The sequence below is a fragment of the Pinus tabuliformis genome, chromosome 2_2 (assembly GCF_031772625.1).
Source record: "Pinus tabuliformis cultivar Carrire ecotype Pingquan chromosome 2_2, CPIR1, whole genome shotgun sequence".
Taxonomy (NCBI): Eukaryota; Viridiplantae; Streptophyta; class Pinopsida; order Pinales; family Pinaceae; genus Pinus; species Pinus tabuliformis.
The window spans coordinates 65,013,412-65,035,835 of record NC_142300.1 but is presented as its reverse complement, the minus strand read 5'-3'; positions in this window follow the sequence as shown (position 1 = coordinate 65,035,835).

Here is a 22,424-nt window from a genome sequence, read left to right as displayed (position 1 = left end):
ATAGAATTTCGATAAGAAGTGAACGAAACTTCTTTTGATGTGATTTGGCTGTCAAAACTAACTTTCATTGCTTTTTATGCAGAAATTAGCGAATGGAACAACTGTTTTTCAAACTATTGAACAACAAAGGCTAAACAAGGAGAAAAGAGCGCAATCAAATCGAGAAGCGAATCAGGAGGATCAACACAAGATGGAAGATTGTTTGATAATAGTATTTGGTTGCGAATTCCTCAGGATCTCCTTATCCTGAGGAATCACATTTATCTCTTTTCCTCTTTGACTATAAGAGGGGAAAAACGAATAGAATAGAGGGACTTAACTTTTCGCCTTTTTACTTCAGTTGTAATTTTAATATACAGAGCGTTATTTTGAAGGATACATCGTGCTGTAATGACATTTGGATTTGATGAATAATATATAATTCATGTTGCTGTTCATTCGCGATATTTTGAAGTAATTAAGCAGTAATCACTGGCATCTTGGGCCCGGTCACTGGTGGATGTCATTGCTATTCCCTGTGTTATATTTTTACCTTTCTTTTACTGCAAGTTTAATTGCTCTATTTTATAGCTTTACGATTGATTTACTTTCACTAGTGTTGAGTTTTTTGCATTAATTCTTATTTCTGTTGATTGGATTCATTTATTTATATCGTAGATTGATTTGATTGTTATATAAGAATCATTTATTGTTAATTGAAAGCCAGACTGTTATTGATTAGATCAAGTGTATTACATTTATGCAGAAGTTTAGATTCAATTGAAAGAGCTCTGTTATCGCTACAGTGCACTCAGTTGATGTAATTGCAATTAGAACTTTTTGATTAAGATTGAGTTTTGGTTTTGATCAAGATTGAGTTTTGATGCTTGAATAGGTTAATTTCCTTGAAGTTACAAGCTTGATATTTATGGTTTGATCCGTTTACTCTTGTATTGAAATTAATAAGATATTTTAAAAGCATTACTCTCTATAGATATAATGATTTCCATCACTTGCACATATTGTGTACACTCTTGAAACAAAAAGACTTACCCAGGTTGATAATTAATGTGAGGCATTTAGGAGTTCTAAAAGACACCTTATATGCGCCCAACATTTTGGCACCATTGTCAGGGAGAGTGTTTCCATTTCATAGAAGGTGATGTATGTTTGATAATTGTTTACTGTGAAAGAATTGGGTATTAAAAATGGAAGGTAAGAACCTGCGTACGAGTAAGTAAAGTGCTTGCTCCCTTGCTCGCTTTTCAACACAATTGCGTAGGGATTGAAGTAGAAATATATGTTTGATGTTTGTTTGCTGTGAAAGAATTGGGTATTAAAAATGGAAGGTAAGAACCTGGGTATGACTAAGTAAAGTGCTTGATCCTTTTCCCGCTTTTAAGCAAAATTGCATAGGAATTAAAGTAGAAATAAATGTTTGAATTTTTGTATGAATGACTAAGAAGAAAAGAGTAGAAAAAGATATAATTCCTCTGCCCAGATCTGAAAAATATAAGGGATCGGTGTCCCTTGGACGATCAACCTTCATTGATGAAATCATCAGGAAAGCTGAGTCTCAGTCATTAGTAGGATCCCGAACCGTTTCTACAAGTAATCCTACTGTAACCCTTCAGGCCACAGGATCACCATCTGTAGCTGACGCTAAGATTCACAGTGAGATTGAAGGGTCTGAACAGATTCTTGCAACCTCCATGAAGGATAAGGAGAAATAGGTAGTGCTGAAAAGATTAAATCATCAGAACCCAAATCTCCTGAAGTAGTAGTTGAAGAGAGGACACCCAGTATTCTGGACCAAGGTAGTTCTATTAAAATCATTCTAAAAGTCTCTTCTGAATCCCCTAGAAAGAAATATCCAGCTCCGGAAATCCCTGAAGAATATTGGCATGTTTTTGATCAAATGGCTAATAATCAACAATAACCTTAGACCTATACATTACAATACTCTATGGTTGATACAGATGTCAATGCTCCCATGAAAGCTATTCCATTACAAAATATTCCTACCTTTCATGGGCTAACTTCAAAGGATCCTAAGGCATTCCTTTTCGAATTCGATGTTTTATGTAGGGGGTATGATTACACTACCGACCCCTAGAAGCTGAAGTTGTTCCCCTCTACTTTGAAGGGAGAAGCTCTGCGTTGGTTTATGGGGCTTGGTGGAGGTACCATCAATAATTGGGACCAAGTGAAAACAACCTTTCTAAAAAAGTACAAAGATTATTGCTGAACTAGAGAACTGAAGGATGAAATCTTTCAAATGGTATCTAAGACTAATGAGACTCTTGAAGAATATGTAGAACGTTTTCAATATAATCTGCAAAGATCTCCTTATGCAAATTTTCCTCTTGAAGTTCTTAAAACTATGATGATCAAAGGTATGAAAGACCAATAGGTAGAAACACTAAATTTAATGGGGAAGGGTGATATTTATCAATAGGATTTTGACAATATTATACAATTGTGCTTCAGGTGTTCCAGAGGCAGTACAAGGCTGAAACCAACTAGACGTGATGTGGTCACCAGAGACAACAAAGCCTCAGGAGGGAGCATTACACGAGTTGAAATCGGTAATTTTCTGGAAGATTTCAAGACCGATATCTTGGGGACCCTGACGACACAATTGGATATCATGCAGGCCAAACAAAAGCAGGCTAAAGCAGAACATAATATGGCTATTTTCTGTCCACGTTGCAAAAAGAAACAAAATCATAGAGAATGTCCATTAGATATGATACAAACGTGTGCCATTTGCACTAAGGATCATGCTACGGAAAGTTGTCCATCGCTTCCTGGATTAAAAAAAGTTTGCAAGGAAGCAAAAGAGGAAGTGGAACCAATATATTTGCTGAACCAATGCTGTCAATGGCAAACACATCCAACATGTATGCCTATAGAACCATCTTCGTTCTTTCCTTCTTCACAATTTAATTCTCAGTAGTATTTAGGAGTAGCATGGCAGAAGCAACCACCTTTCTCTACTTGGCCACCTCAAGAATTTTCTATGCCACCTTTGCCCAACCAATCAAATCCAAATAATAATTGGCCAAATTCCTCTTACCCTCCACCATTCTGCCTAAACACCCCCTATTCCTCTCAATGGTCTCCTTCTACCTCGTAAAATCAGAAATGGAAACCAAATTGGCAATGATCCGCAAACCAGCCTATGGGAACAGTTCCTCTGCCTCAACCAACCTTACCAGCACCTTACACGTTGCAGCAAAATCCTCAACCTAATATACGACCGCAACTCCCAGCTCAACCCAACCCAAATCCTAACAACAGACCAATCCAGTCAGTACAAATTATTGAGAGTCTGGACCCTGAAGTTGAGTTGAGAGAATGTAATGAACTTAAGTTAAGATCTGGACATGTAATTTCTCCAGATGAGGACAAAAATATACAACCCGGAGTTAAAGAAATGCATCTGGATAAGCCTTCGACTGTAGATGACCAGAAAATAAAATAGGGAGAAGATACAGTCAGGCAGAAAGATCTCGAGCAAATTATAATTACTTCTCCCCCGTTCCTAGAAAGATTGATAATACCTCAACCAATTGAATATCCTGACTTTGATCTTCTGGGTGAACTCAAAAATCTCTATATAAAAATACCCCTCCTCCAGGCCATTCAAGATATTCTGATATATGCTAAAACCATTAAAGAATTGTGTGCAAAGAAGTTTGTGAGGAAAACAAAAATAACACCAATTGTCCATGTCATCAGAACTTTGTCTGATTTATTACTAGGCAAAGAGACACCTATAAAATACAAAGACCCAGGGAATCCCATTGTCATAGTCCAAATAAATGGCCGCTCTTTTCCTAATGCTTTAGTTGACTTAGGGGCAGCCATTAACATTCTTACAATAGAAACTTGCGAAGTGCTTGGCATCATAGCCTTAGAACCAACCACTACCTTGCTGGAACTAGCCGACCATTCAATCATTAGTCTAGAAGGAACATTACAAGATGTGATGGTTTCTATGGACTCTTAGGAATATCTGCAAGATTTTTTTGTCTTTAACCCCATTAATCGACTAGATGGACATCCCTCAATACTGGGAAGGCCTTGGCTAGCAACAACTGATGCTTATATAGGCTGCCAAACAGGTAGTATGACCATAACTAGAGGGAATGATGTAAAGAATCTAGCTTTATACCCTCCTGCTCAGCCAAGCCTAACCATTGTAAAAACTAGGAAACAACCAACAACATATTTAAAAGAAAATATTCGTTCACCATTGACTATGGCAGATGCGCTTGAATTCAAAAACCAAACAGAAGACGATGTCATTAACACCTTTATCAATCACCCTGCTACAATGTCTAATTTGAGATGTCACATAATTGAAGCAGTCCTTGATAATGAGATTGAAGAAGATTCCTTGAGAGACATTAATGACCAACCGATACCAACAACCACTATCTATAATAGCAAGCCTATTAAAATCGAGCAAGGGAAAATCCTGAACATTAATAGTAATTTGAGTAATGACCAACAACATAAACTAATCCAAGTCCTTAGGAAATATAAAGGTTTTCATGGGACTACCCAAACATGAAAGGGATTGACCCTCAGTTATGCATGCACCACATCTACACTGAAAAATATGCAAGACCCATTTGACAGCCACAACTTAGATTAAATCCTCATCTAAAGATTGTTAAAGAAGAGCTTCAAAAACTGTTAGATGTGAATTTTATTTATCCTATATCTGATAGTAAATGGGTTTCTCCATTAGTAGTTGTCCCCAAAAAGAATGGAAAATGGGAGATATGCATTGACTACAGAGAACTCAACAAAGCAACACAAAAATACCATTTTCCTCTTCCATTTATCGACCAGTCCTTGATACACTAGCAGGAAAGAAATTATTCTCTTTCCTGGATGGCTTCAGTGGCTAAAACCAAATTCAAATTGCCCCTGAAGACCAGGATAAAACTACTTTCACTTGCCCCTGGGGAACATTTTCTTACAGGTTATTTCCTTTCAGATTGTGTAACGTACTTGCTACATTCCAAAGAGCTATACTCAATATTTTTGTAGACTTGGTAAATGAAGGATTGGAGGTGTACATGGATGATTTCACACCCTATGGAGATGACTTTGTTCAGGGATTACAAACATTGGAGAAAGTCCTAGAACAATGTATTTCTACTAGGTTATGCTTAAGTCATGAGAAATTCCATATGATGATGACAGAAGGCCTGATTCTGGGTCATTACATTTCAGCAGCTGGAATTTAGGTAGATCTAGCAAAGATACAGGTAATCCTCTTATTAGCTACTCCCTGCACTCAAACAGAGGTACATAGTTTTTTGGGATTTGCTGGATATTATCGTAGATTTATAAAGAACTTTTCACAAATTGCTGCACCTTTATATGCCTTGACAGGAAATGTTGATTTTATATGGACTGATAAATGTGACACTGCCTTCACAGATCTGAAATGGTTAGTATCGACAACACCAGTATTACGAGGCCCAAATTGGGATATACCTTTCCAGATTTCATCAAATGCATCAGATACAGCTATTGGAGTTATTCTTGGCCAAGAAGAAGACAAGAAACCCTACACTATATATTACATCAGCAAAAACCTAACTCCTACTGAGTTGAATTACACAGTAACAGAAAAGGAGTTTCTAGCTGTTATTTATGCTATCAACAAATTTAGACACTATATAACTGGATACCCTGTATTTCTATATACTGATCACTCTGATATTAAATATTTAGCCAATAAACCAATTACAAATGGATGAGTGACTCGCTGGTTACTACTTTTGCAGGAATTTGACTTAACTATAAGGGATCAACTAGGGAAGGAGAACCTTGTGGCAGACTTCCTCTCCCGAGTGCCAAGAATAGATGATACAATGGCAGTAGAGGATCGGTTCTCGGATGAATATTTGTTTGATGTGACCATAAAAATGCCATGGTATGCAGATGTGGTGAATTAGTTAGCAGTGGGAAAATTTACCAAACATCTGACACCCAGAGAAAGGAAATTGATCGTGTAGTGTAGTAATCATTTCACCTGGATTAGAGGATACCTTTTCCACATGGGAGCTGATATGCACATCCGTAGGTGCATCAGGGAGGACAAAATTTATGATATCTTAAAAGCCTGCCATGATAGACCTTACGGTGGACAATTTGCAGATCGTAGAACTGGACATAAAATTCTATAGATGGGCTACCACTGGCCCACTATTTTTAAAGATTCTAAGAAATTTGTTCAGGCATGTGATAGTTTCCAAAGGATGGGCCGCCCTGGCCAATTTTATGAAATTCCCCTGCATCCACAGTTGGTGATAGAATCCTTTGAGTGTTGGGCATTAGATTTAGTTGGGCCATTCAAACCACTATCCAACCAAAATTCGTATATATTGGTTGCAACAGATTACGTAACTAAGTGGGTGGAAGCAGTAGCGTTACCAAGAGCAACAGAGGAAACTGTTATTAATTTTCTTTTCAAAATTTTTGTGTGGTACGGCTTACCCAGAGAAGTAATTACTGATGGGGGGAAACAATTCGTGGGGCACAAGGTTGCTGCTACACTGAAAAATCATCACATCACACATAGAATTACTTCTCCGTATCACCCGTAGGCGAATGGGCAGGTGGAGTGCACCAACAAAGTTATCAAAGCTATTCTAACAAAGACAATCTCATCACATTGACGAGACTGGACTGCTTCACTGCTAGAGGCCTTGTGGGTGTATCGCACAACTTGGAGAAACACTACTGGATACTCTTCGTATCAACTGGTATTTGGTAAGGAACCCATTTTTCCCATAGAATTTGAAATACAAACACTAAAGACAACCCAGGAAGTGGGACTGGATTTAAATGAAGCCCAGGTTAATAGGTTACAACAGATGAACAAATTAGATCAAATTAGGCTATTGGCTCTACAGTGTACGACACTTAGCCAACAACAAAGAGCCAAATGGCATGATGCCCTGATTAAGAAAAAGACATTTCATGAGGGCAACTGGGCACTTCTTTACGATTCCAGGTTTCAAGACTTCCTTGGCAAACTGCAGACTAGATGGTTAGGCCCCTATGAAATAAAGCAAGTACATGACAATGGCACTCTTATGCTGGCCACCATTGATGGGTCTGGTTCTTCTTTTAAATCAAATGGGCATCGGGTGCACCTCTACCAAAAACCACTTACCAGAGAATCTTTCTATCAGTAGATACGTGAGGACCCCACCATGCAAGTTTTAGCTGCAGAAGGCAATCCTTTGACAGCTTCATCTTTATAAATTTTATTTCTTCTCTGTAAAATATGTAAATATGATTGCTGATTTGATTTGATTTTTTTTTTCTTTTTCTCTGCTTGTTTTGTTGTTCAGTTAATTGAACAGCTGCTGTTCAATATATTGAACAGCCACTGTTCAATCGAATTGAACATAACTTTCTTTCTTTTTATTTTTTTGTTATTCAGTTAATTGAACAACTGCTGTTCAATCTATTGAACAACAATTTCTTTCTTTTCGTCGTTTTGTTGTTTAGTTAATTGAACAACTACTATTCAATCTATTGAACAACTGCTGTTCAATCTATTGAACAACCATTGTTCAATCCAATTGAACAACACTTTCTTTCTTTTTGTTGTTTTGATGTTCAATCTATTAAACAACACTTTCTTTCTTTTTGTCATTTTGCTGTTTAGTTAATTGAAAAGCTGCTATTCAATCTATTGAACTGTTCAATCCAATTGAACAACCACTGTTCAATCCAATTGAACAGCCACTATTCAATCTAATTGAATAGACACTGTTCAATCCAATTGAACAGCCGCTGTTCACAATCCAATTGAACAACACTTCTTTTCTTTTTACGTTGTTTTGTTGTTTAATCTATTGAACAACACTTCTTTTCTTTTTACGTTGTTTTGTTGTTCATTTAATTTAACAGCTATTGTTCAATCTATTGAACAACACTTCTTTTCTTTTTCTGTTGTTTTGTTGTTCATTTAATTGAACAGTTGCTATTCAATCTTTTGAACAACCACTATTCAACCACTGTTCAACCCAATTGAACAACAAAATTTTTCTTTTGTGTGATTTCTCTTCGCTTATCTCAGCCCCATTTTTCTTTTGTTTTCTTTTCATGGCATGAAGTACACTACTTTTACGAGGACACGAATTTATGGATTCTATTGAAGGGAGTTAATACCATTAATGTTATGATTTTTAATAGGACAACTTCTTGATGATAGATTCTTTTCAAAAAAAAGGGACACAATTATTTATATACAACTTTACTACATCATTTTCTGCTGTACATGATACTTATTGATCATCTTAAATACCATGTCGGTTCCACCCTTCCTGGTTATAATCTTCTCTATCTATAACAAATAAGACTCTGGGTATAATTTTCTATTGACATGTACAACTTCTTCCACCATCCTTGCTCTTAAGGAGTATTTATCCTCCCTCTGTTTATCATAAAAATGTGTAATAACAGAAAAATTTTGTTTTTAGATGGAGGATAGGGGGTCTCATTACGAGCCAGCCTACCATGTTCATAAGGCTGTAGAAATGTGACATTCCCATTATGGCCACCACACTAGGGTTATGATCCAGTGGATAGCCAAAATATACATGGAACAGGAGGTCCCATCACGAGCTAGCCTGATCACTTTTGCTACATCCCAGTGAATGGCAGTGTGGTTATCTGGTTACCATGCCAGTACACTGGTCTCTTTTGTAGAACAACATTGGAACTCTCCATCTATAAACTGAGGATCCTGGCTCATATGGGTTAAAAAGAAACCCTGGCGAGGCTATGGACGCTTGTTGGTTGCAGAGGCTCTTCTTATGGTATTGAAGTTATATCTTATCGTCAATTATTACTATGATACCCTCTTCTTATTCTTTCTTTTCATTGGAGAAATTATTTCCTTAATTTTTCCTTGTTTCGAACCTTTATGCATGAGATACTATTTTTCGATCAATTGTATCATTCTCGGCTAGAATACCATCAGCAGAGCATATTTTTGGCATATTGTTGTCCTTTTCTTTCTCACATAACTTATCATCAATCCAAAGCATTCTATCTCTTATTCATAACTATATTTACACACTCCACTCTCATTATAACCATACCTCTTATCGTCCTATCATTGATATGCGTGCTCTATTTCATTTACTGCCATACTATTCACCCCCTTGCCTTGCTGTCAGAACAACCATTTCCCTGTCTACTCGGTCATAGGCGACCTCTCATTTTAAGTAGGGGGAGGACTCCCATTACACCTTTGCATGTGATTTATTTATTTCACTTATTGGACTTGATATGTTGCTATGATATCCCATGATCAAACGACATGTGGCAGTATGATAGTCCTCGAATTAATATTATTAATTCTCATGGAAATTCCGCTTAACATTATGGAATTTAGTTGTTACATCTGCTTGCTGTTTTATTTCACCAAAGAAATTGCTGTTCTCTGCTATGTTTTTTCTGCTGTGTTAATATTAGAAATTTTAGGGCGAATATTGGAAGAATTCGAGCATTATGGGTGGAAAATCAGTTCGCCGAGAACCCTTAGTGTTGGAAATTTTTGACAGAACCAGGGAAATTATGATGCATGCAGGATGGATTTCAGGTGGGGGAGAAATGCGAAGTAATGTCGGCCCATGAATGCCCATGAATTGAGTTCCCATCATGGTGTCTCATAATGAGTTTTAGAAAATTGACAAAATTAATGTTTAGGTGTTAAAAATCGGTTTATAATTGATTGATTATGCAACATGGATGTACTAAAAAATGATAATATTTTGTTTTCATTGATGGGCTAATGATTTGCGTTGATTGATTTACACAACAGGGCGAATGTCCATGCCCTAGATGCACCCGCATGGAGGCAGAGTGCTCGGGGTCCCCTAGGGGTGTCATGAGTTGGGCACACCATGGCATCCTCCCGATAGGGGCACCAACATAAAAGAAGTAAGTTCGGCCCATGAATGCCCATGAACAAAGTTCCCACCAATGGGTCTCATAATAAATTTTAGAAAATTAACTAAATTAATGTTTGGGTGTCAAAAGTCGGTTTATAATTGATTGATTATGCAACATGGTACTAAAAAATTATAATATTTTGTTTTCATTGATGAGTGAATGAAGGCAGGGCACTCGAGCACCCATGGGGGCATCTCGTGTTGGGAATGAAATGGTGCCCAACATCCACGGGCATGTCACGTGCTGGGCACGCTACGGTGCTCGACGCCCATGGGGGCGTCACGTGCTGGGAAAACAAGGGCGCTTGATGCCCATCAGGTCATTGCATGCTGGGCATGCCAGGGTTCCTGTGTGATGAGTTGGCCTAACTTGGCAAGGGGTGCCCACATAAAAGAAGTAATGTCGGGCCATGACTACATCCAAAAATGTAGGTTAGTGTAAACAATGTAACAACTAAGCACCAATGACCAAATATAATATGATGCAAATGAAATTAGGTTAGTGTAACAAATGATAATATTTTGTTGTGATTGATGAGCTAATGATTTGTGTTGATTGATATATTTGTTGCTCTACTACCGGGAGGTGTCACCATTATTATCATTGCCATCATCATCATATGAAAGTGTTATCGATTGATTATATCATTTATTATTTTGCACTATCTATTCTTTGCAAGTTTTAGTGAATTGATTTCCAGAGGGATGCAAAAGTCTCTTGAGCTAGCTGTGATGTGACTTGAGAATGAGGCCAAAGTTGAATTTTTTTCTTCAGTTTATGCTTGTCTTCATTGAATGAAATTTGACATGGTTATGTTATATTCATGCATTGACGATATGGAAGTGGGCGATAGCAACACTATTATGCCAATCATTAATGTTTTATTTTTCATCTTGCTTATTCTTCATACTAAGATTGTTAATGAAATTGGAAACATATACTTTATTACTATCTTGCCCTTTTATTGCATTGTAGACTTGATTCATTGTATTTTGATATAAAATAAGCATATGAACAAAATCATTATCACCATATCATCCTCTCCTTGCAGTCTAGTCAAACTTCTTTCTTTTGATGAGATTCTTCTTTTCTTCGCTACTGTGGTTTCTTGTCTTCTAGCCTCCTCACACTACTTTTCTATGGCAAATTAAATGCCAAGATGTGTGTCAGTAGATGAGGTTGAAGTCCTCATATTTATAGTCTTCACAAGGGCTAGAGTGGGCCTCTCTAGGACGAATTTATCATGGATGACCGACTTGGTCATGGGGTCTTTCTAGAATTTTATAAACGTCAAAATAATATTTTCTTCCTTGATATAAGAGCCCAATCGGGTCTATTATATCATGAGATAAACTTTAACTCAAGATAGAAACCCTAGAGAACTCAATGGGTGCTTAGAGCTAGGAACCAAAAAATTTGAGCATGAAACCCATGATTTTGTAAAGAAATTTTATTCTACAATAATTTTATTTTTCTTTTGATAAGTCCATAAGAGATACATCATGTCATGATCTAAATACAATTATGAAGACCAATACTAGTTACAACTTTCAATACGAACTTCACATGTTATGGAACTTCAATGTCTTCTAGGGAAATGAAGTGCATGTGTGATGTCTCTCAAAGGAGGTCAAATTTCTACTTTATATAGCCTTCCAAGGGCTCTTTAAGCCCAATGGGAGGCCAACTTCAGCTAGCTAGATGACCTATTCTTGGGAGCACTATAAACATTTTTCCAAAATACAAAATGATTTTCTTTCTTTGATACAAGTGCCCAAATGGGTCTTTACATAATGACAATGACCTTTTGACTCAAGAAAATCCTATAGGCATGCAATGGATGCCTGACATATTAACCAAAGACTCAAGCATGAAACCCATGCTTTATAAATTTTTCTTTCTTCTTTTGATCAATATATAATAATTACATCATGACATGAGACAAATGAAAATTATGAAGATCGAAACTAGTTACATTTCCCAACATATAGGAGCATGTTGATTCAACTAAGTCATAGGAGAAACACCAATTATGTTGCCATTTTGAGTTTCTCGCTCAGTTTGGGACAAAGTTTCATTTGATACACAATGACAAAAAGAGAACTATGGTTCATGATATATGTTTCATGATGAGATTGTCCAGTCCTCCAAGTGCAGTGAAACAATATATCTTCAAGATGATGGATCTTCTAGCCTTTCGTGCTCACCAAGGCAACCTACAACACCTCCTGCAATTTTGGACCTAAGGAAACCCTAGAAACCCTAGGGTATTCACATGTGTGAACATTAGAAGACAAATTAAAAACTTTCAAAATATTGATGTGTCTCTCAATAGGTCAAATATCCATATTTATATAGCCTTTTCAAGAGGCTCCATTAGTCCTCTTTAGGTTGACTTTTCCTTGGCTAGCCAACCTGGCCTTGGGAGCCTTCTAGACATTTCTAATTTAAAAATAATTTTTATTTCCTTGATACAAATTCCCGAAAGGGTCTTTTATAATATGACAAGAACTATTGAATCGTGACAAACCCTATGAGCATTCAATGTATACTGGACCTAATGATAAAGTGACTTTAGCATGAAACCCATGCTTTACAAAAATCATTTTTTTCTTGTTTTGATATATACATAAGAATTACATCATGACATGAGTCAAATGAAAATTATGAATATCGAAACTAGTTACATTCTTCAACATATCAAAGTACGTGGGTATTTTTTTGTAATGGAAGAGTAAATGTTATCAGATAATGTTGAGTTATCAAGTTATTGAGTAAGTTCATTGGTTAGGATGAATAGGTTCTCAAGTTCTCAATTTTTTAAATATTACTTGAATATTTTAAATGCAAAGAACTTCCTTATAACTCACTTGTACTAATATAATGTTCTTGTGGTTTTGTCAAGACGTTTCTCAACATCCCTTATGACACTCGCTAACAGTTTCTCTCATTTGATGGAGTGTTATAGGACATTCAACCAAACAGGTATTTTTCAGATCTATCTTCATTGAGTGACAAAAGTTCAGGTAGGATAGAATAAATTGACCAAACATTTGCTACATCATCTAGCAGGCGAAGATCAACTAGAGGTGAAAAGATTAGAAGAAAATTCCATAGACGCATGGAAATTTTTCTCGCTAAAGGGGGGTCATGTTCTTATGATAATGAGAGAATAAATGACATCGATGTGCCCTTGAGGTACAAAAATTTAGTGAAACAATGGGCACCCAAGGATCTTCCTGAAATAAACATTGATTTTTCTATCTGTGAAAGGATATATTGCATTTCCCCATCGTCAATACATGGTTTGGGGCTATTTTCCATGGATGGCATAAAGGTGTGTTATGAAGGATTAACTGAATTGATGGAGTATGATAGACCCTATTACAACTATGTTAAGTTATGTTATGTTATATTCTTATAACAATTTACTTATTTTTCTTATTATATTCCATAGATTAGCAATCACATGTACATAAAGTAAAGTGCAGATAGAACATTAAACGATCAACAGAAAACAAGCCAAGACAAGAGACACAAGATGTGGCGGCTAGCCAGGGACAAACCCCACAATGTGTGGGGAAACCCTTTGATCAAATCTTCTTTTATCTTCAATAATTCAGTAGAGAGAAATAGTACAATAAATATGATTTATATCAATAGTAGAAAACCCTAGATCAGTAGCATCGGCATTAGTGGCTTCATCATCAAACTAGGGCATACGATATCTCACAAACCAATCGTCGGATCGGTTTGATTCCACCACCAAAAGTTGTAGCTTCCAGAGGAGGTTCAGATGAACCTACAACGTAGTTCAGATGAAAATATCTTCTAGTCCACATAGGTCAAACTTTACTTCTGCAGTTGCAGCTTCAGTTTCGGTAGCTTCCGGCTTCAAACTAGGGCAGTCGATATCTTGCAAACCATCCATCGGATTGACTTGATTCCACCACCAAAAGTTGTGGATTCTAGAGGAGGTTTAGATGAACCTAAAACATAGTTCATATGAGGAAATCTTCTAGTCCACACAGGTAAAACTTTACTTCTACAGTTGCAGCTTCAGTTTCGGCAGCTTCCGGCTTCAAACTAGGGTAGTTGATATCTTGCAAACCGTCCATCGGATTGACTTGATTCCACCACCAAAATTTACGACTTCCAGAGGAGGTTCAGATGAACCTATAGTGTAGTTTAGATGAGGATATCTTCTAGTCCACGCAGGTCAAACTTTACTTCTACAGTTGCAGCTTCAATTTCGGCAGCTTCCAGCTGCACATGTGTGAGAGAGAGACCCTTTTTTGCACAGTAAAGAAGAGACTCTTTTCTGCGCAGTAGAGAGAGAGAGAGATGTGATGAGATGAGTGAGTCCAAATGAGGAAAATTCCTCCTATATTTATACACAATGTTGGTGTTTGAATAGATGCAACTGTTGGTCTTCTGAGCCTACATGAGTTGTAGGTCGGCTTGATAATAATTCCATAATCAAGATAAATTCATATCTCCATGAATACTTATCGGAATCGGATGATCTTTATATCAATCCTACACCTCTCAATGAGGGGAATCTAATAAAAATATTATCAACCATGAATAAGATGACCCACATGAATTTTTTCCCTGGTTGCCAATTTTAACACTCCCTCTCAACTAGGGAGAACTTCATCTGCAATCTGTCTATCGGTCGTTACTATTCATCAATCAAATGCACTGCCCTGTACAACCTAACCCTTGCCCTGCTCTGCTCTATTCTACCTGTTCTTCTTTGCCTTGTTCTTCCCTGTACTGATCTGTATGACTCTGCTCTGTTATGCACTGCTCTGCATTGTTCTGTTCTGCTCTTATTTTGTCCGAATTATGAAGAAGAAGAAATGATCGAGGATGTATCATGCTGACTCAAAGTCAGTCTCAGAGTATGTACCACTGGTCCCAGACCAGTCTCAACCAACCTGAAGTCAGCATCATAGTGAGTATAACTCCACTGATCCCAGACCAATATCATCCTCCACTGACTCAAAGTCAGTCTCAGAGTGCGTACCACTGGTCCCAGACCAGTCTCAACCAACCCCAAGTCAACTTCATAGTAGGTAGCACTCCTACCACTAGTCCCAAACCAGTCTCAACTGACCTGAAGTCAGTGTCATAGTATGTACCACTCTCACTGGTCCTAGACTAGTAATGCACTGACACAAAGTCAGTCTCAGAGTATGTACCACTAGTCCGAGACTAGTCTCAACCGACCCGAAGTCGGTGTCATAGTATGGTACAACTCCTACCACTGGTCCCAGACCAATATCATTGATCCTAGATCAAGGGAGGTCATCCTAGCATAGGGAGTATGGTAGATACAACGATGCGTCCATTAGTACTACTATGGTCCCTAACTTCATTTCCCTACTCATTGATAAGATGAGAGGTACTTCCCATGAGTCCCAGAATGCATGGGTAGGATGCCTCGACAAGAGAACTAATCAATCCTATTCTCACAAGAGAACACATCAATCCTACTATAATCACCATGGAGAACACATCAATCCAGGCCGCCATGGAGAACACATCAATCTAGGCCTCATAGGAGAACACATCAATCCTGCTACAATGGCCATGGAGAACACATCAATCCAGGCCTCACAGGAGAACACATCAATCCTTTTACAATCGCCATGGAGAACACATCAATCTAGGCCTCACAGGAGAACACATCAATCCTGCTACAATCGCCATGGGGAACACATCAATCTATGCCTCACAGGAGAACTAATCATCCTACTACACAGGAGAGCGAATCATCCTGTTCCACAAGTGAGCGAATCATCTTGTCCCAAAAGAGAGTGAATCATCTTGTTCCAGTGTGCACCACGAGGGGAGGGTGAGTCACCCTGTGGTCATATGTTGCTCCAGTAAGAACCAAGCCCTCAGAGCTCCCAGAGCTCAATGTATGCAACATGCAGGACCCTTGTACAAGGGTTTCTTGACGACTCCAAGTCGTTTGGGAAAATCACAGATTAGATCTTTCCTCGAGGCTTTGACAAGGTGTATCGACCTATACGTCATCTTAATGCGATGGAGCCTCCTTTCTCATTGACTTACCATATCCCAGATGATGTCTATCTATTGGAGAAATCGACGAACATGGGATTCCTCAATAATTGAATCCCACCTCTAGTTGTTACAGAGAATCACAGTGGTATCCAATGTAAATCCAAACAGCTCACTAAAGAGCTTTCACAACCAAACTGCCTCACATGAGGCCATTCTAGCAGCAATATATTCTGCTTCGGCAGTGCTTAAAGCCACCGACTTCTGCTTCCTGCTCATACAGGATATCGAAGCAAATCCCAAGGTGAAACAACACCCTGAAGTGCTCTTACGGTCCACCACACTGTTATAGACATTTTTGGGCACTACAACCCCAAGCATGAAATGTCCATAAACCAAGGGCTCCTAAGTCCCTAAAAGTGTTGTTCTAACCCCTAAAGGAACAAGGTCAACTGATTACAACTTCTCCCAGAAGTTCTCCATGAAAAACTGCTCAGAACTGGTCAAAACAGGATCATTTCAGCTGCTCCATAGGCAAAGTGCGTTGCATCTCACCTAAATACACTATGTGGGTGCATTGCATTTCAAAAAGCCCTTCTATGGGGTGCGATGGGCGAGAAGTGACAAATGGCAGTGTCATTCCGCGAGGTGGAGAGGCATGGAAACTTCCAGAAACTTCTCCTGTGACACTTGCCTCTCTGAATTCGACCAAGGATGAGTAAGAGATCATCAATCTCCAAGTGGAAGCAAGAACTATCAGAGGGAAGACACTAATCAAGTCACAAGCTGACTCATCTCCCTTACAGATATCTATTTATGGATCCCTCATCCCAGAGATCCATAGGCTAGAATTTTGCGTATTGTAACGAATTGTTGGTTTCTTGAGACAACATCAGATTTTTGGGTGATCTAAGCTTCGTATGAGGTGAAGAGGGGCTTCCTTGCTGAGAGGATGATGCTGGGTCAGAACAATTGGTTGTAACTCCCTTGGCTCTTTCTTGTTTATCAATAAAAGCTATTCAAGTTTTCCTCCATACTCTTGTGTAATTTATGTTTTATGCATTTGTATGGTCAATTTACATCTGATCCTAGATTGTTTATGATTATAGACCCATGTTCTTGTATAGTGCTATGCTACTGTGATCTTACAGGTACTTTGTGAAGCTGGGCGTGCAAGGGAACAAGTAGCGAAAGACTATCAAGAGAGAGAGGAATCGAACTAGGAGATTAGCGCAAGACAGAGGTTTGTCTTCTTTGTTCTTCTCTCATCTATACTTCATAAAGGAAAAATGAAAGTAGCTTTACTTTGTTTGTTTCTAAGGTAGCTATCACACCTTAGTGGGATAAGCAGTTCTGTGTAGACACTTTTCCCTGTAACAAAATGGCGACTCAGCTGGGGACGAATTAGTTTGTTTATTTATCTTCCTTGTTGTCTATTTTATAAACTTATAAATGGAGCCTGAAGTCGAGCCAGGTAGCTTTCAAACTACATTTGCTATGCAAATGTAAAGTAGATAAATGCTGCTTCAGTCAATCTCCGGGATTTGTTTATAAATTAAACAACTGATTTACAAACTTTCTGATTGCCCCTTGTGGTAGCTCTTAGATCCTCTTTAGATCTACCCCTGATTGTTGCATTATTCTCGTCTTCCACTTTCGGGAAGTGATGCCAAAAAAGTATGGTCCAGATCGTTGAAGCTTTATATCCCCCTCGATCGGGACCGCTCCATTTGCTTGCGGTTCTTGGTGCCAGCAGCGACCCCGTGTAAGGAGGTTAGTGTGTTGAATAAGTAAACGAACTGAGCGTGTGTTGGATGATGCCCATTCGGTAATATCAGGTCTGACGAGCACTGTCCCATCGCATTCCCGAACGCCCAGCCAAAACCCATGAACTGAACTGCAAACTGTGACCTGAAACCCAAGCAAAGTCTCGTCTCTGGCCCAGCACAGGTACTGTTCTGTGAATCTGAAATTCAGTGCACTTCGCGAGTGTAGTAGGTGCGTTGCATTTCAAATTCCCTGTGTTACAGGTGCGCTGATCAAACTAGGCATTGTTCAGTTTTGGTTTCTGTGATTCATTCTTTCCAGTTCTATTCATGAATTTTGCTGCTTGTGATCAGTATATCTCTGTTTGAAACCCCTTTTCCTTGTTGTTATTCCGCCTCCTTTGTACAAAAGAACTGTAAATGTTTTTGTGTATTTGTTGAGTCATTTTCGGTTCTCCTTTGCAAAAGTAACGCAATCGTACTGTCGTCCTTTGATTTGAAAGCGTCGAAAGTGTCGTTTTTAGCCATAGGAAAGAGTTTGGTTGCTGTAGATAGTCGATTATCCTGTTACTATTGTATTTGGTCTGAATTTGTAATTTTTCTAGTGTCGAAAGCAAGTATTCATTTCCAAATCATAAAGTGTTGTGATTGTCTCCATTTTTTATTTCGAAAAGAAACTTGTTGGTAATTGTCGCTTGAAAAGTAATTCAGATTTGTGCATCAGCTTTCTTTTCTCCATTCACATACTAAGAAAGCTGAAAACAAATACATGCATGTGCATTTGCATTTAGACTGTTTGATTGGTTTGATTTAGGAAAGTGCATCTAGAGTGTGCTCTTTGCTCTTTGTGAAAGAATACTGTCTCTCTTTCCTTAGTAGCTAGGATTTTCATTGCACAAAGAAGATAAAAGGCTGTTTATCATCTTAGATTGCATTTTAGGAATTATACATCTACATCTTGCGGTGAACCTGAAAGGCAAACTTCATAAACAAGATCAACTATAAAATAAATTCAATGAATCTAATAATGCTTTGGAACCTAACGCACAACATTTAGAAGTCTAGGCTAGAGACGTATTCCAGCGTCGTAAAGCCTGGTAACTGTTGTTCTCACTGATGGTTGGGTGATTCCTCCATTTTGAGACGATAAGTGCCAGTACGGACTTGTTCTCCCACGTACCGTCGAGTATATTTTGGGAGACCACAATAGGCTTAATCCTTTATCCATAGGAAGCCGTGTCTGCCGCCCTATCGATCGCAATGCACTGAACACAGCATTCGGGAAGATTGACTGCCGTACCGTAAAAAGTATTCTGCAGTTTTGTGATTGGTTTGGTAATCCCTCTACCTAGATTTCTAGAGCAGTCCCTTTTGTTCCTTTTCAGACTCCTTAACGGAAAAGGTCCATCTGAGCAATTGTCACTTCAGGCTCATTAAAAATCGAAGGCGACTAGAGTCATCTTTTGTTTTTTCTCGACTCTTAAAAATTGAAAAAACAAGTTGTGTCAAAGCGTCTAAAATTTATTTTAAACGGAATAATCATCACCCTTTCCTACGTTGATCTTAGGTTGAGAAAATGGAATCCACCAATCAAGGAATTCCCCTTGGAGGAAATCCTAGTCCCTTCTCCTCTTGGGGAGATGTTGGTGTGCCCCATATGGCCACATTGTCGCTTCCGGGATTGACAATCGGCTTGCCCGTATGGCTCTTCTCAACCTCTGTCATTCAGAACACCGCAATTCCTGAACAACCGAGTCAGCAACTAGATGAATCCAGAGTTACCCACCAACCTTCTACTTCCTCCAATTGTTCCTCTCCTCCTTCTTCTTCGCTTGATGGGGTTGGTAAAGCCAAAAATCAAGTACCTGAGAAGAAGAAGGAAAAGAAGAAGAAAGAGAAGAAGAAGAAGGAGCCAAAAGCGAAAGGGGGAAACCAAGCGTCGTCTAGAGAAAATCCACACACTGCACCGACCAGGACTAAATCACCATGTGTCATTTGCAAAGGAGACCACTATCATTGAGATTGTCCCTGCATCCCTCGAATCTTAAGGGACTGGTCTCCTCGTTTACACAACCCGGTGTCGTCAACCTCTGATGATCATGTTGAAAGCACACTGTCAACTAGTGAAAGTGAAGCCCCAGGACAAAAAGGAAAATATAGATTTCCTTGTAAACTGTGCGAAGGCGACCATGCCGTCCACCGTTGTCCCTTCTTAGACGAGGCTAAAAGAGTTTTGGACGATCGTCCAGTCTTACCGTTACGACTTCCTCCTGGATATAAAAAGCTCTTGCCGAGTTCGTCACTAGTTGAAAAGCCAACTGACCTGCTCAGGTGGTAGGCCGAAGTATCTATCATTGAAGACAAACCATATGAACCCATACCAGATGAAAGTCAAAAGGTCGAGGCGACAGTTGACCCGGTCTTGCCTTCAGAGGTTCCATCTTCAGATGATATAGTCACAGAAGAGAATAAGGATGACACCGACCAAATTCTCTTTGTAAGCACAGACTCCGATGAACATGGGGATAATTTACCCATTCCTTTACCGCAGGAAGGAAGTTCGTCAGAGTCGTACCCGGCTGTCTATTCGGTCCCACCTCCAAGCAACCTAGTTGTCTCCTTCGACTGGAATCAACTAGGCAGACCCTGTTTACCAGCTAGTGTACCATTCTGAATTATTGCTCAAGTATATAGAATGGTTATGGCTGGTACCATCATAGATGAAGAGGCTTCTGTGAGTATCCTTTCCTCGACTGCTTGGAAAGCGCTTGGTTTGCCATTGCTTTTGCCTGAGATGAGAAATCTAACAGGCTTTGACAAAGGAACCAGTCGACCGTTAGGGATCCTTCCCAATGTGCCCATAACATTGAGAGGGAAAACCGTTCAAATGAACGTAATGGTAGTTCAAGGACCCCTGGATTATAATCTACTCCTTGGACGAGACTATATTTATTGCATGGGAGTGATTGTCTCCTCACTCTTTATAGTAATGTGTTTTCCGCATGAAGGAAGAGTGGTCAAGCTCATAGACCAGCTTTCATTTCCCGGATCACACAGAGCAAATAGTCATATGCCATCCCTGAATGGTCTTTTCACACAAGGAATGTCTCATCAATCTCCAGTTTGTCCACCTGATGAGCGTGAGTGATTCGGGGGACATGACTGAAACCCAGGGGGCATGCACCCTGGTCTGCTTCGGCAGGAAAACTTTGGGTATAGGATAGGTTTCCGCGAGAGATATATGACTGGTCTGTACTCCCGTCCGTGATTGGAAGAGGGAGTTATTCTGGAACAAGATTCTCTTGTCAAAGTTATGTGAGTGGAGGCGTCTGCACCGCTCACCTTTGTCTACTTCGGTAGACATCGCCGAAGAAATGTTTTGTTTGCGCTGTGAATAGAACAATCTTTGGTAACCTGAAAGAGGATTACCTTTCCTAATAAAAAAAATGTTTTGTCGGTAAGAACAAAAGGTAACCTTGAAACTTTATTTTATACCTGGGGGCATGCAAGCCTTTTGGCATACAAGCAACGAGCGATTATTTATCTGTTTTTTGGATTGGTCATTTCCTAACTTGCATAAAGAAAGGATGTGGGGCAAAACTCTAAAAATTGCCGTTTTTAAATGGGACATTCTTATTATACGACTGGATTAATCGAGCAGTTTTAGCGAATAGTTCAAGCTCGTTAAAAAATAAACATAAGCCATGAGCAAATGTTTCCCCCCGCATTTAAGCTCATTAGAAAATGAACTATTTCCTGGTAAATAACCATCGTGAATGTAGTACTTCAGCCTTTAAAAGCCTTGGTCGTGTTCTCATCATCACCTCCACTCTGTATTAGCCGATCATTCACCTCCATTTGATTGTTTACCCCTTTTGAGGAACAGCTGCGAAGAGTGATCTCACTAGCCATCCTTGTAACACTGCCGTGATTGGAACATTCCAAACCTTACCTGGAATCAGCTGCTACCCAATTTTATCACTCGTTCCTCAAAAGACGAGTCTCCTTTAAGCTCTTTTCAACTGAATCACAAAATATGAAAATATTGCCGAGCCATTGGCCTCTCCAGCTCGTTAAAGGGACCGGAAGAGCTATCCCTCCTCTAAATTTTAATCTTTTTGGACCTGAGGGATTATTACACAAAAAGATCAAGCGCTTGTTTTGTTCGGCTCGTTAAAAGTATCGAAAATTCATCCCTTCTGTATTGTTTTATACTTTTTCGGACTTAAGGGATTAGATGACAAAAAAGGAATTTTGGAGTTTCCTTTAAGTTCCTTTTCAGACTCTCTAAAATTGAAAAGGATCGAGTTATCTTTGTCGTTAAACTCATTAAAACTTAATAACGACAAACTTGTCCATAGCAGACAAGAACGAGTTTCACTATCGCTAGGCTCATTAAAACATAGCGATGGGTTTGCCCGAAGGGAAAATTATAGAACAAGCATATGTTATCCTCCTCAAGCTTGACAAAAATAAAGAGGTACTGGTCAGCAATGACTGGGGAAAATTGGGAAGAAAACTTGAAGAAACTTTGTTGGTAGCAAGTCGCTCTTGAACATGACACTTTCACTCCGCATCCAAGTCGGGTTGGGTTATTTCATTCACTGGTCACATCACCATGGTCCCATCACACCATCCACA